Source organism: Fukomys damarensis, unplaced genomic scaffold (genome assembly GCF_012274545.1).
Source record: "Fukomys damarensis isolate Sample0158 unplaced genomic scaffold, DMR_v1.0_HiC HiC_scaffold_14, whole genome shotgun sequence".
NCBI lineage: Eukaryota > Metazoa > Chordata > Mammalia > Rodentia > Bathyergidae > Fukomys > Fukomys damarensis.
This window is the reverse complement of record NW_022900926.1, coordinates 27104691-27118770: the sequence shown is the minus strand read 5'-3', so window position 1 is coordinate 27118770 and position 14080 is coordinate 27104691. Positions and strand designations below refer to the sequence as shown.

The following is a 14080-nucleotide window of genomic DNA, read 5'->3' as shown; positions in this document are numbered from 1 at the left end:
AGTATTCACAAATACAGTAATGGTCATTTAAGGACATACTGTATATACACCTCAATTTCTCCTCCTTCATGTTTTTTTTTTTTTTTTTTTTTTTTTTTAAAAAAAAATTTTTTTTTTTTTAGGAAGATACTGTTTACCAAAAAGAAACTTCAACAGTACAGGAAAAACTATTTTCCCAATAATTTACAAAAACCTAAGATTCCAGTGGAATCAAGATTATCTTTATGCTACCACCACCTTAATATAATCACACACTTATTGGAACACTAATATTCATACTGTAAGAGTACATTTACTTTCAACAATGAGGGTGATTCTTTAAAAACAAAAATAAAAACTTCATTGTGGCAAATGTAACATGGATCTCTGCAAGTATTGTTTGAAATACGCAGATAATATTGTATTTAATATTATTCCAAAAATTATTATTCCCTTTGCAGTAAACATAAGTCTACACATTCACAATAGTCCTACAAAATAAATGCTGTGATTATGTACAATATGTTATGACAAACTGGCTTCAAAAAACAAAAGCTCAACATCTTGGTTAAAATCCTCGTGAGAATAAAATGTGACTGTAAAATTTAAAACATCATCAAAATAGCATCACATTTAAAATCCACGGTTTACACAAGTACTATGGGTTTCTAGTTTTGGAACATATTTTTCTATTGTGAATTAAGATACAAACATAATGGAAATTGTTAATTTCAGTGATGACATCAGTTTTGGTCTTACTTTAATATTATTTTCTGTACTCTACACAATCAGAAACTTCTCTAGTAACAACTATAGAAATGATCCCTGAAAGTATAGCCTTGTGACTCAAAATATTAACAGTGAGGAAGGATGAGAGCTAAGGGTACTTTTTCAGCCCTATGTACTGATAAAGTAGAAGCAGAACCCAAATTCTGCCTCCGAAGCGTGTGCTCTTTGTATACAAAATTCCAACAATGCTTAATATTCTTCCCTAATTCAGTAACTACAGAATTGCAGCTTAAATATGGCCTAACGTTGGCAGTTTCAACTCAGTTATTAAGACTCCTCTAAATCATTTTAGATTATCATTCAAGAATAAAAATGTTTTCTTTAGCAGTTGTATATCTCAATTGCAATTGATGTGTGTACTCTTGGAAGTGGTAGACAGTCACAAGATGTTAGTGAGATGTAATTGACATCAGAGTTCCCAGTAGGCCACATAGTCCAGTAAAGGATATATAATGATTCCAAAACATCTTTTGACATTATATGGAAAGATGAGAAATATGTCATGACCAAGTAGTTTTTAGTGTGACAAGAACTCACACAGATAGACTGTGTGATATCTGCCAGAGATTCCATAAGAACACAGTGCAGAAATGTTTTCCTTACCCTAACAGTATTGATATATAAAGTGAATGAGGGGACTATTATGCAGTATAATTCATGCTTACTTTTGTTAAGATTCTATGTTTGTTTAAAAAAAATATTAACAAGCTAGGTGTGGTGTCACACGCCTGTAATCCCAGCACTCGGGAGGGTGAGGCAGGAGGATCGCTGTGAGTTCGAGACCAGCCTGGGCTACATAGTGAGTTCCAGATCAGTCTCAACTACATAGTGAGACCCTGTCTCAAAAAACAAAAACAAATCAAAAAGTTAGCAATTAAATATGGTCTCAGTTGCTCTGGATCTCAAAAGTGGTCTTTTTAAGAGCAGAGAATTATGGTGGAAGTAAGCTTATTTACTTACATAATTTGGAGTTTTACTCTTATTTTTTCTCTGGAGACACTATTTTGGCAATTCTTTTTGAGGACTTGATTTTTCAGTTTTATAATAAAAATAATATCTTGTACTGTCCTTATCTTCAAACTCTTGTTCATTGGGGATGTGCAAATATAATTAGAGGCATGTTTCTGGATTTACCTGTAAAATTTCTTAGCAAAGAGTTACTGTGATACAAGCTGCATAAGATTTTGTTAGAAAGAAATAAAGAAACATCCTGAGAGATAGGAACTGATTTTGATTGTGCATATTTTCATTTTTCTCCAGTGCCAAATTTTAAAGCTTGCACTATTTCTTCAAATGATGAAGGCCCTTTTTTACCCTCCCTCTGACTTAAATTTGGCTTCTTCCCAAGCCATGTCAGTTTTTTCAAGCCAGTTGAGATTGTCAAAGTGGCTGGTGTTGAAAGAGTCAGTAATGCTGAAAGATGCTTAATGTCAAATAGAACATTTATATGAATTAAAGAATAAATTAGGCAGTGATTTTCAAAAATCAGATATAGGAGGGGGAAAGACCTGTTGAATCAATACTTACATACAGATATACTATATCTGATAAATATTTGTAAAATATATTCCCAAATAAGCAATAAAATTACTATCTTATAACTGAAGTATTATATCCTGTGGGTACATTATACTACTAACAATATATGCAGAGTTCTTGAAGTGATAATACAAATAGAAATTTCATAGTATAATTTAAAAATAACCAGTTTGGGAGCAAGAGCAAGTCTGGAAAAGTATTTGTTTTGTCTAAATTCTGCTTCTACTCTGGCCTCTTTAACAGTTGCCCCTTTAATTTTATATTATTGCCTTAGTGTGTTAAGGGTATTGACAGACTAAAAGAATTGTGGTTGAAAACTTTTACAGCTTCCAAGCAAAAGTAATAAATATCATATGTTGTTTGCTTTGTTGTTATGATAGTTTTTTATACTTTCCTGAATTTTGTTGATGTCTTTACTGTTAAATCAGGAAGCAGAGGGTTTACTACAGTCTACTCATTCGCTTATAGCCAAAGTCAGTGGCTGTGTGTTTCATTGTGCCAGGATACTAAGACATCATTTGTCATTTCTTTGCTCAGCAAAGCCACTGCCTGTGCTGTCACTGGATTCTGGCTGAGGGAATTTGAAGCCTTGGCTGTGCCTTCCAGAGCAGACCATGGATGTGGCCTTCCTTTCCTAACTGGGCAGCTTGCTGCTTGCATGGGTATTGCCCTGGTTGGGTATGTGTAAAGTAGTAAGACTTGGCCTCTGTGTGATAGAGTATGTTAAGTCATATAGGAAGTTTTCTCCTAGCTATACATGGCAGTTTATAGCACTTAATTGGCTGCCTTCTAAGAAATTATGTTTATTTTTATAAGAAATGCCTCTCAACCTCCTTCCACCACTCCAAAAATTAAATTTACACTTCAGAATGCTTTTATTTCATAATGAGGGAAAGGAAGGATGTAAAATGAAGTAGCAAATGAATCCATGTTAATTAAAATAAGAATTGAATATGAGCTTAGCCTGAGTATTGTACATTAAATATAGTAAAATCAATAACATCTTAAATATTCATTTAGGCTCAGTGCCACACATCTGTAATTCCTAGCTGGTTGGGAGGCTGAGGCTGGAGGATCACAAGTTGGAGGCCAGCCTGGGCAACTTAGTGAGGTACTGTCTCAGAATTTTTAAAAGGGAAAAGGGATGTAGCTTAGTGAAAAACTGCTTGCCTTGCATGGGTTCAATCTGTAGCACCTAAGTAAATAAATACATTCTTAAAATAAGGCCCAAATTTCCTGATTATCTTCAATTTTTTAAAAAGAGCTTATATTTTAAGTTGTAAATATTTGCCAGTTTTTCACCATATATCCATACACCATACATTTTTGTCTCTATTTTTCATTCTAAAAGTATAAACTTCAATCATCTTATTGTTAATGTGCTTAATATCTTAAAATATTTTAAATTTTAATTTAGCAATTTTAAATCTAAAAATTTGAAAATGTAATGCTGCTCTAGTACCAAAATAACTTGTTAAATTTAAAAAATTAACTGTGATAAATGAACAGTTTGGAAAGAGGCTGAGAAAACCTGATTTTTAAGATGTACAAGGCCTTTACTTAGCATGTGGATCACTTGAAGGACTTCAGTCTTGATGATAAATAAGTAACCTTCACAAAAAATATTTCATTTTATTTTATATGAGCCATGAATTAGAACATGGACTGATAAAATGACTTTCTTTCCTCTTCAACAGTGGAAACTTTTATGATGTGCTGTTTAATAGCATGTGCAACTATCACAAGCAAGAATGATCATAGGCATATATATATATACCTGTCTTATATTCAATACTCCATATTTGTACATAAATGCATTTTCTTCTTTTATATTGGCTGAAGGAAGAAGTTGACCTCCAGAAAGGTTAAGTTCTAAAGGAAAGGAAATGGAGATTTGCCAGGCTTGTTGGCTAGAGTCATGGACAAGAGCAAGGCCTGTCTGAACTGCCACTCAGTTTTTATTCTGTGCGTTTGCAGGGCTGGTGATTAGAGTGGCTTTCGCCCAATTATGCTGTGATTATTCTGCTGCACTGTAATTGACTGGGGAGATATGCTAATACCTGTCATTTGGGATGATAAAAGATGAGCGGGGGACGCAATGCATTATTTAGCTGGCTGTGTGATAGATGAGGGATGCGTAGAGTGCTTTAATTGCTGAGAAGAGAGGTTAAGCTGAACGAACAGATGAATTAGAAATGAGTTTTTTTTTATGGCTTGTGGAAAAGTGAAATAAAGGAAAATGTGCCTTAAACTAATGCAGCAGATATAAATGAACACAAGGAAGCTAGATCTTCCAGGAATCTTGCTTTATCAGTTTAAATGTGAAGCAAAAAATGCAGTTTAGAGGTCAGTAATTAATCAGAATGAGACTATACAATAGATTCTCATATGAAGAAAAAAATTTTAAAAATCATTTTATTTTAGATGACAATATCTGTGATTTGTATCTTCCTAAATTCACAGTTTTAGCTTATAGTGAAATGTAGTGTATATATAAGTTCTAAATTTTATACTTTGTGTCTTTTGAATATTAGCATAGAGGCATTTAGATTTCTTGTGCTTGTGTCTTTTTCAATAAATGCAGGTAGAGGAGGATAACATGGAAAAGGAGTATTTATTATATTAGAAGAATGTAATAATATAACTAAATGTACAGATAATTTTTTTCCTTCAGCAACGGGAATCAAACTCAGGACCTTGCACTTGAGAGGCAGTCATGGCGCCATTGAGCTAAATCCCTGGCCCTGTACAAACAATTCTTAAGTGACAAGAGCTGAAGTATTCAGTGGTGTTTTCTTATGGACCACATAGTCATGGAAAACAATGCAAGGAAGAATGATATTTCCTTCTTTCATATTGTTTCCCTTTGTGATACCAAAATGTAACTATATCCATATTTCAAAAAAGTATTTGAAATATTCTGTTGTAATCTGTTTGGTTATTTATGTAATGTTGGTGTTTTCTTTATTTTAATTGATTGTAGTTGATAGGAAATTATCTTGAAAATACAAGCTGATCAGCAGTTTGCAGAAGCTGACTGCTAAAGGCAAAGGTTGAGGCCTTGTACACACTCTAGGCTTCCACCGCAGCTTACTTTAATGATGTAGGAAAATATCCCTACTGGTGCTGTTTTTTCATAGTAGACGAGGCAATGGAAATATAGGTTGGGTAGCTGTGGTTATATTTTTTTATGAAATGAAAAGAATGACCTTTGTGTATTATTGCATTATGTTCAGGTAGCCAAGCTTTTCAGAGCTGTATGGTTCATCTAGCATACTAGTCTTGGGCAAGAAATACTGCTGCTTTCAGCCAGTTTATCCAAGGATCAAGGTTTGTCTAGAACCAAGCGTTCTTGTTGAACTGGATGTCACCTGCAGAAAGATATGCATTCTGTTACTCAAATCAGTTCATTAGAGCTGATCACTTAGTTCCAGCATAATTGGCACTTTCCCCCCATATTTCTTCTGAAACATAGTGAAACTTTTAATGAATCATTTCTATTAGTGTCCTTGGAATCCAAAGTAGATGCTTAGAATATCTTGTAAGGCAAAATAGAAGTTCTAAAAGATATCAGGAAGTAGTTGGCCTTGAAGAATTCAGGATTAAATGAAAAATCTAAGACAAACACAGCAACCTACATCAAACAATAGCACCTAGTGCTGTTCTTTTAAGCTCAATTTATACCTTGAAGGTATCTGTTTCAGAATGCAATATAGCTAAAGTGAAGGACAGCAGCAACACTTTGGGTACCTGCTATCTTGTAGCATAAAGAGAACAATACACAAACCTGTGTACTTTTATACTTTTTTAAAAATACTGTTTATTATTTTGCTTTCTACTAGGCAGTTATATAATGCTGTGTCTGAATCTCTGCTGTATTTATCAGTTGAATATGGCAATGATTCCTTCTTTAAGCTCCTTACTTTGAAAGGGTTTTACTTTGTCTTATAATGATATGAAAAATCATGTCTGTTATTTTTTGTGGCTTTCTTGATATAATATGTCTCACTGCAAATTTGATTTATGATACCATGAAATTGTTCTTTTACGCAATTGGATGGCCGGGAACTGTATGATGTCACCATTCTTTGTCTTAGATTAAGTTTTGCCCCTTGAACATGCTGTATCTTAAAACTCAGATTTATAACAGGAAGCAGCATAAAAGTAATTTCCTCAACATCTTTAAATACCCTTACTGTTCAATTAAAGTTGTTTTGGTTTTTTCTTTTGTTGATTGGTTACTTTTTGGTGTTTGGATTTTTCTGTAATGGTCATGAGTTACAATTCTTTAAAAATTATATGGCTATATTATTTTATAATAAAAATAGAAATCTTGTGATAAATTTTAGAGCTGCAGAGAACATAAGGAATTAGGTAGTCCATTATCATGTTACAAAGGTAGGAACTGATGATATGAGAGGATTGCTAATCATCGTGACCTTATATCACCTTCTCCACTGGATCTTCTGCTTCTAGGTCTGTGAAAGTAGTTCTTGCCTAGTAATTGATATCTGTGGGATATAGCGATATACACTGGGCACTGAAAGGAAAGGAACCACAGCCTACACCTTCTTACCCTGTGCATGGGGTCAGTGGTTAGGTTTGCTAAAGCAGGAATCACCAAAAAAAGCACACATATATTTGATTTAACACAGTACAACTGAATGTACATGTGCACACCCCTCCCTCCTCCCTTGCCGGTCTTTGCACTTGCCTCAGTCACACCTGTGTACCAAGTAGTATCTCAGTAGTGTACTTTGTTGGTTCTCAGTACAGTGGTCCTTTTTTACGGCACCAGTTTTATAATTGGAGAAACATGAAACATAAATGTCATTAGGAAGGAACAAAGCTAACTGTTTTTTGGGAGGTATGCACCTCCAGTGGCTGAGCTGAGATACAGGAGACCTTTCCAAAGAGGAGCTTCCCCATGACCAAGGCCAGTGTGTGCACAGATGGAAGCCGAGTTTCTGCTGTATGGACAAGGAGAACATGTGCATGGCTTTCCCTTCCTAGTTAGCTAATTTCCTTAAGAAATAGCAAGTTACCACCTTTCTTCATCAACCCTAGTCTTCAGGAATATGCACTATGGGAAAGACGTGGCTCAATTATCAGTTAATTAGAGAATAACTGCTACTTCACCCACCTCTTTTTATGGTTTCCATCTGTCTTCTTACCTGTATGACACTGGTTTTTTTGACTGTGTTCGTCATTTAAATTCACCTATAGAACCTGCACAAAGCATCCTTTAAAATAGCTGCTCATAACCTTTGCTTTGAAAAGAAAACATAAATGTAAATAATGACCTTAAATGTGAAACCTTTAGGGCTCACTAAAATAATTACTTCTTGGAATCTTTTGTCTTCCTTAAATTTGATTATAATACTCTTGGTAAATTTAGAAAACTAACATCTGCCTACCTATCTTTTTTATCTAAAGCAAAATTCAGAACTTATAAGTGGCCTCTGGTTAGATTCTACAGGAAAGAGAAGTTGTAAATGTGCTTTATTAGATTTCAGCTGCTGAGTAACAGATCATGACAAATTCAGCAATGTATAACCATACCCATTGATTGTCTCACAGGTTCACTGGGCTTGTAGTCCCATAACTGGGTCTCCTGCTTGGGGTCTTGCAAAGGTAAGATAAATGTATTGTGAGGACTGGTCTCATTTGAGGTTCAGAGTCTTCTTCCAAACTGATTGGCAGAATTCACTTTCTTGTGGCTCTAATTCTGAGGTTCCCACTGTCTTGCTATCTCTTAGAGATTGTCTTCAACCATGATACTGACCTGCAGTCCACAGCCACATTGCCCTCTCCATGTAAAGGTAGTGGAAGTGTGCTTCAAATCCCTCTACCTCTTTCAAATGATTCACATTTTTAGCTCAGGCCCACCCAGGATAATCTGCTTTTATTAATTACAAGTCAGCTGATTGGGAATTTAATTACATCAGGAAAGTCCCTTTTGCTCTAAAAGTAGTACAATCACAGGAGTGCTCTCCATCATCTTTACAATCCCACTTATACCTAGGAGAAGAAATTATGCAGAGTGCATACACCAAGGGAAGGAAGTCTTGGGAGGCATTGTAGAATTTTGCCATCCATACCTGTTGAGTCACATTTTCTGTCAGTTTTTACTGATACATGTACTTGAATTTTTTTAAAAAGTAGTTTTAAAAAATAAGGGTAGAATATAGTGGAACAATATGGAAGATAAAGGATAATCATTTTAGAAGATCTATCATTGCAGCAATATTACAGTTTTAGATTCTGAGGCTCTGCCATAGAGCAAGAAAAGTAATTTCTTACTATACATTGCTGTTGTGCAGTCTTGACTTCAGGATGGGCAGAGAATGCTATTAATTTCTATTTTCAGTGCTTCTGTCAAAAGGTTCTGGTCATCTCAATCTCTTTTTCTAGTACTTGTCTTTGGTTATGACTTCATCAATCTCTGTAGGTCTGCCACTAATAAAAAATAAAGTCTTGTCTAAGTCTGCTTAGTTTTAGATACTTGAATGCTAAAGTAGTGTCAATAACATGAATAGCTTATTCTATAACTAGAATGGAGTGGTTTTCTTTATCTTATAGTAATTTTCTTTATCTTAGAGTAATTACTAATGTTGTCATGAATTGTGTCTTGCGGTACATTTGGGGTTTTAATGAAATATTTTATGGATCCACTCCTCTCTGGTAATCAGTATGACTTCAAGATGAAAGCTATATGTATTTAAGCAAAACAGTGACTTGATATACCAAGACAAACTTCTACCTCATACGCAGGCTGAAAGTCTCTTCTGTTCAATCCTATTCCTCTTCACCACCCCTGAACCTTGCCTCTAGTATAGATCAGAAGATATGGTAGAGGCCCAGACTAATGGCAGTCTTTTTTCTAACATGTTATCAGTCCTTTCCTGATCCTTGTGGTAGATTATTTTTTGTGACTGTGAAGGTCACCCTCTTTGACAGCATGAGCAATGCTTGTGATCGATCATAATGGAAAAAACTTTTTGCTCACAGATTTTTGTCTCATTTACCTTGCTCTAGGTTCTGAGGATACCAAGGTGAGTAATACCTGGTTCTAGTTCTTGTCGTTTGCAGAGTGGTTGAAGAAATGTGACCACGTAGCACATGATAAGTGTGAAATAGTTTCTGTGACATTGGGAGGAGAAGTACAGTGTGGTTTGGGACAGTCAAGCCTTGTGGACAGGATTTAACATACTTCTGTTGATGAAGAAAGTAGTCTCAGAGAGGCAGGAATGAAGAGACAAATTTGACTTCTGTAGAAAGACTTGGAGGACATAGGGTACTTTGCCTTGATGTTTGAATGGGAAGAGTTATAATCAAAGGTGCTTCAGCTTGAAAATGAGTTCTTTTTTCAAGTCAGTATATTCATTTGTTAATAGTGAATGGTGTGTATTGGCATAAGAAGATATTTTTGAGATGACATACGGATTAGTTGTGTATCTTTAAACTTTTTAGAATGGAATAAGAAACATGAAAATTCTTGAAAAAATATGAGTTGTATAAATAAATATACATTATCACATAGCAGCTTGTTATATAATAGATTCATGTGATGTCAGGAATAAAAGAAACTAGTATATTTATTCTGTTAGCTAGAAAACTAATATTCTGGTTCAAGATGGAGCATCAGCCCACCTGTGTCATTGATTTTTTAAGGAGATAGCTTAGAAGTCAGGCATGTCTTTGCTTTCTTGCCTGAAATCTTTAATACATATAGAATCTGTAAATATTCAGCAGTATGTGGTAGAAATATGAGGTTCCTTAAAGGTAAAGTCTGATTAACTTAATGGGAATTAATACATGGATAAGTGAAAAAAATATTCTGGTGTTTTGCAAAAGTTTTCTGAAATTAGAGTATTAAGAGAAAGGTTCTGGGACTAGTTTGTGCAACATAATAAATTAATAAAAGAAAATGCTTTCAATGGGATGGGCTCACTGACAAGCTCTTAAGTTGTAGTGATTAGCAAGCAAGATCCAGGTGATCCTTAATTTTCTTAGCTTCTGAGTTCTGCTATTTGAGTGGACCTTGTGGCCTCTAAGCCCCCTGACTAGTTTGTGTGTATGTGTGGGAAAGGACATTGGAGAAGTAATTGTTTTGGAATATTAGTGATCCTTCCTTTACATATCTCAGAATTCACAGAATGCTTTTTGGGATTTACATGAGATATGCATTTGGTTTTAGGAAGGGCAATGAGGAGAGAAATTTATTTCAGTGTGTGTTGCTTAATCAATATCTACACTGCCACTTCACATCAGCTTCTGTCCTTTCCAAGTGAATTAGTTCTTGTGGGCAGCATGTCAAGAGGAAGTGTATTGTTCCTGGCAGGGGACTTGAATTTCTAATTACCAGATTCCTGACTTAATTGCAATTACCTGGACACCCGGTCAGGTTGGACTTTTGGAAAAGAATGTAATTAGTGAATAGGAATAGGAACTTTGCTACTAGCTCCTTGTCTAGATGCCAAGACTAAACAGAGGACTGATAAGTCCACATCTGTAAAGACTGTCCCATCAGCTAGTAAAAATCATTCTTCAAATGATTTGAATTGCTGTAGTGCATCTCAGCTTTAATTCCAGAAACAACTGTGCTACTAAAGCACAGAATGTTCAGTATTTTCATTTGAAATAGAGAAAGTAGGCTTGTGTTTATTTTTTAAGATTAGTGACTATGTAAAAGACAGAAGTTTATAGTATTTGGCAAATACTCTGTCTATGCAGACACAAACACTATACACTTTGATTACTAGGTATAAAATCCCAAGGTCTATAGGCATTGGAAGAAGAAAATCATTTTCTAATATTCAGTTACTTTAGTAGTTTTTCTTAAGTAATACCTGAAAATTAAAGATTAATTATTAAAGATTAATTCACTCAACAAAAAAGTTTAAATTTGGTTACAAATATAGATTACTTTTAAAGTATTTTAATATTTTAAGGCAAAAATCAGTAATACTTTTCATTTCTCACATTTTCTCCTCACATCCAAGAATCCCACCCACTATCTTAGCACAGATTCGGTCCTGGGAAGCACTGAAATCTGCTTTTGGTTTATTTGACACATGTTTTATTTAGTCCTCAACCACCTGCTATTTTTCCCTCCTCAGCTTCTCAGAGCTCTGTCCTTCCTTTCCATCTCAACAGATTCCTTGATCACACCAAGGTCAATTTTGTCCATCAACGGTTAGTTAACTCACAAATGATCTTTTACAACTTCTTCCCCGTGGAGCTGCTAGTACATTTCTTTTTCAGCCTTCTAAAAAATGTTATAAAGTGGAATTCTCTACCCACTCCTCATTGCTGAAGAATTCTCTGGATAGCTAGAGGTTCTGCCATTGACTTGTGTATTCTAGCCATAAATGCCTCAGAAAGTTGAGATAGAATGTGTTGCTCCTGGACAGCGACTAAATGTACCTAGCACATTGGAAAGCACTGTATGTGGTATAGTTGCTACTATGTTTTATTGTTACCTGGCTCTCAACCCTGCCAGGTGGCTGTCACAGGTAATCCCATTTCATAGATAAGAGAGCAGAAAGATCAAGTGGTTAAGTCATCTTTCAGTGTTACACAGCATGTTGGGGTAAAGCATTGGGTTTATGTATTTTAACTCATAGTTCTTTTTTTTTTTTTCTTTTTAAACTCATAGTTCTTATGGCATTTTTTATCTTAGAGTTGCCAGATTTATAGAAAAATATAGAGCAAATTTTATAAGACAGTTAATACAATTTTAGTGTTAGCATAAATATCACATGGCTTATACTAAAATTTTACTTATTTCTCTGAAATACGGATTTACCTGGGTTCCAGTATTGTACCTAGGAACCCTAACCTTTTCATACATAGTGTTCACTCAGTGACAATCCTTAAATGATAGACAAAACAAGCTAGATGATCCACTTTTTTCTGGAATTTATTATAACTTTAAAATATATGCATTTGTGTTTAAGAAAAATTAAACTGAAGTCTTCCAAACCTGCAGAATGTTGTAGATGGAAGGTACTTTTATGATAGAAACACCATGGGAAACTTTCCCAGCAGCTAACAAATACTGAATTTGCAGTACAAAAAGTCAGGCAGTAAATATGAAAGGAACTAAAATTAATATATGTGTAATATCACTTTTGGAGATAATACATTAACAAAACTATTGTAATATGCTGAATCTACTTTTCCAACTATATAGCTAAAGCATTAGATACTTTTGCTTTTTATTTCTTTGTGCCTCTCTGTGTCTCTTTCTGTCAGCTGCTATCAACTGCTATAGACCTAAGTTTGGTTTTAAAATTCTCTTGAGACACTTATAGTAAGTGTGAGACAGAAATACTATGAGAAAATAATGTTGGTGCTCTGATTAGGATTCTCTTCTTACATTGGTCCTTCTCTTATGTTTGTTGTTTTATGCAAAGGATCCAATAATCTGATAATATATTATATTTCAAAGAAATATGTAACATTTCAGAATGTCAGAATAAGGATGGATGGTGCAGTTCTACCAACAGATTACAGTCAAGTGCCAAGAGACAGAAGGGCTGCTGGTGCAGGTGAATTAGCCGCCAATCTTTTTCACACCAATGTGAAATATGGGCTATGAATGGAAAGAGAGAGGGAACTAATATTTATTGAATAACAACTAAATAAACGACACTATGCCAAGTAATTTGCTAGTGCTTTTTCTGTTAACATCTATGTTAGGCGAAGTGGGGCATAATGTTACTTTGGTGAGTGAACCACCTTCCTCAGAAATTACATAGACACTACAGGGCACATGGCAAGAAAAAAGACAAGTGCTTTTCCACACCAAAAAGAAAAAAGTTTGGTACTCTGTTACATAATTTTTAAAAAGATTCTTGTATTATTAGTTGATTTGTTCCTACACAAAATTAATGTAATTCTATTATCCTATGAGAATTGAATCAATAGAAATAGTCTATTAACTTAGGAGGTATGTATAAGGTATAAAATTGTGAAATGTGTAGCACGAATATAAATTGAGTCAGACTTCAAAAAAAATTTTTAATAGTTGTTTATGTATAGGCTACTGCTGCCAAGTGGCTAAACCTAACAATCTATTCCTTATAGAACTTCCAAATGGCTAGAGTGTAATCAGGGAAAATTTTAGGTCTTCTTCCTTTATCACAAAGTCACATTAGCAAGTATCCTTAAGACAGTTTTTGCTCTCACGTTAACAGAATTCAGGGAGCAGTTTCACTAGGAAAATCCTGAAGAGATGGAGGACCCATCCTTGGGGAAGATCCAGAGCACCTCAGGTGGCCAGGCTGCAATCTTCCTGCCAGTTAGCCCTCACTGAAGAGAGTACTTTGTATGGATAGCATCTGAAGCAAGTGGCTGAATGATCTAAGAGGTCATTGTATCTGACTGTCACAGCCAAACATCCCCATCTCCATGGCAGGGATTCCATGCAAGTTATACATTCATCATTGATATCCATTGGTCTGGATTCTTTCTCCTACTGTCACCTTTGTCTAGAAGAGCTTCAGTGATTCTTCCGAGGCTGGTCAGCCCATCATCTGGCAGATAAATATTTTTCTTGATAGAATAGTCTGTACATCTGGTCTGATTGTAGGAAGGTATTGCACAGCTAGGAGTTGGCCTTGCTCTTTGCAGTAACCTTGCATATATCTGATGAATAGGAATAACTATTTTCCATATATTTGTAGGCACTGAAATTCTAAGGTCCATTTTTCTTAGCATCTCTTTTATGTTTTAGATACATTGTTAGTCACAGGGAGGACTTTTA

At 34.9% G+C, this 14080-nt stretch overlaps 1 protein-coding gene and 1 pseudogene across 3 annotated transcripts in view; one reads left to right on the top strand and one right to left on the bottom strand.

Annotated features, from left to right (window-relative positions):
* Window positions 1–14080, top strand: part of Arid1b (AT-rich interaction domain 1B) — a 350262-nt gene that overhangs the window by 203484 nt on the left and 132698 nt on the right. The window lies entirely within an intron of this gene.
* On the bottom strand, window positions 723–820 carry LOC117286098 (annotated as a pseudogene).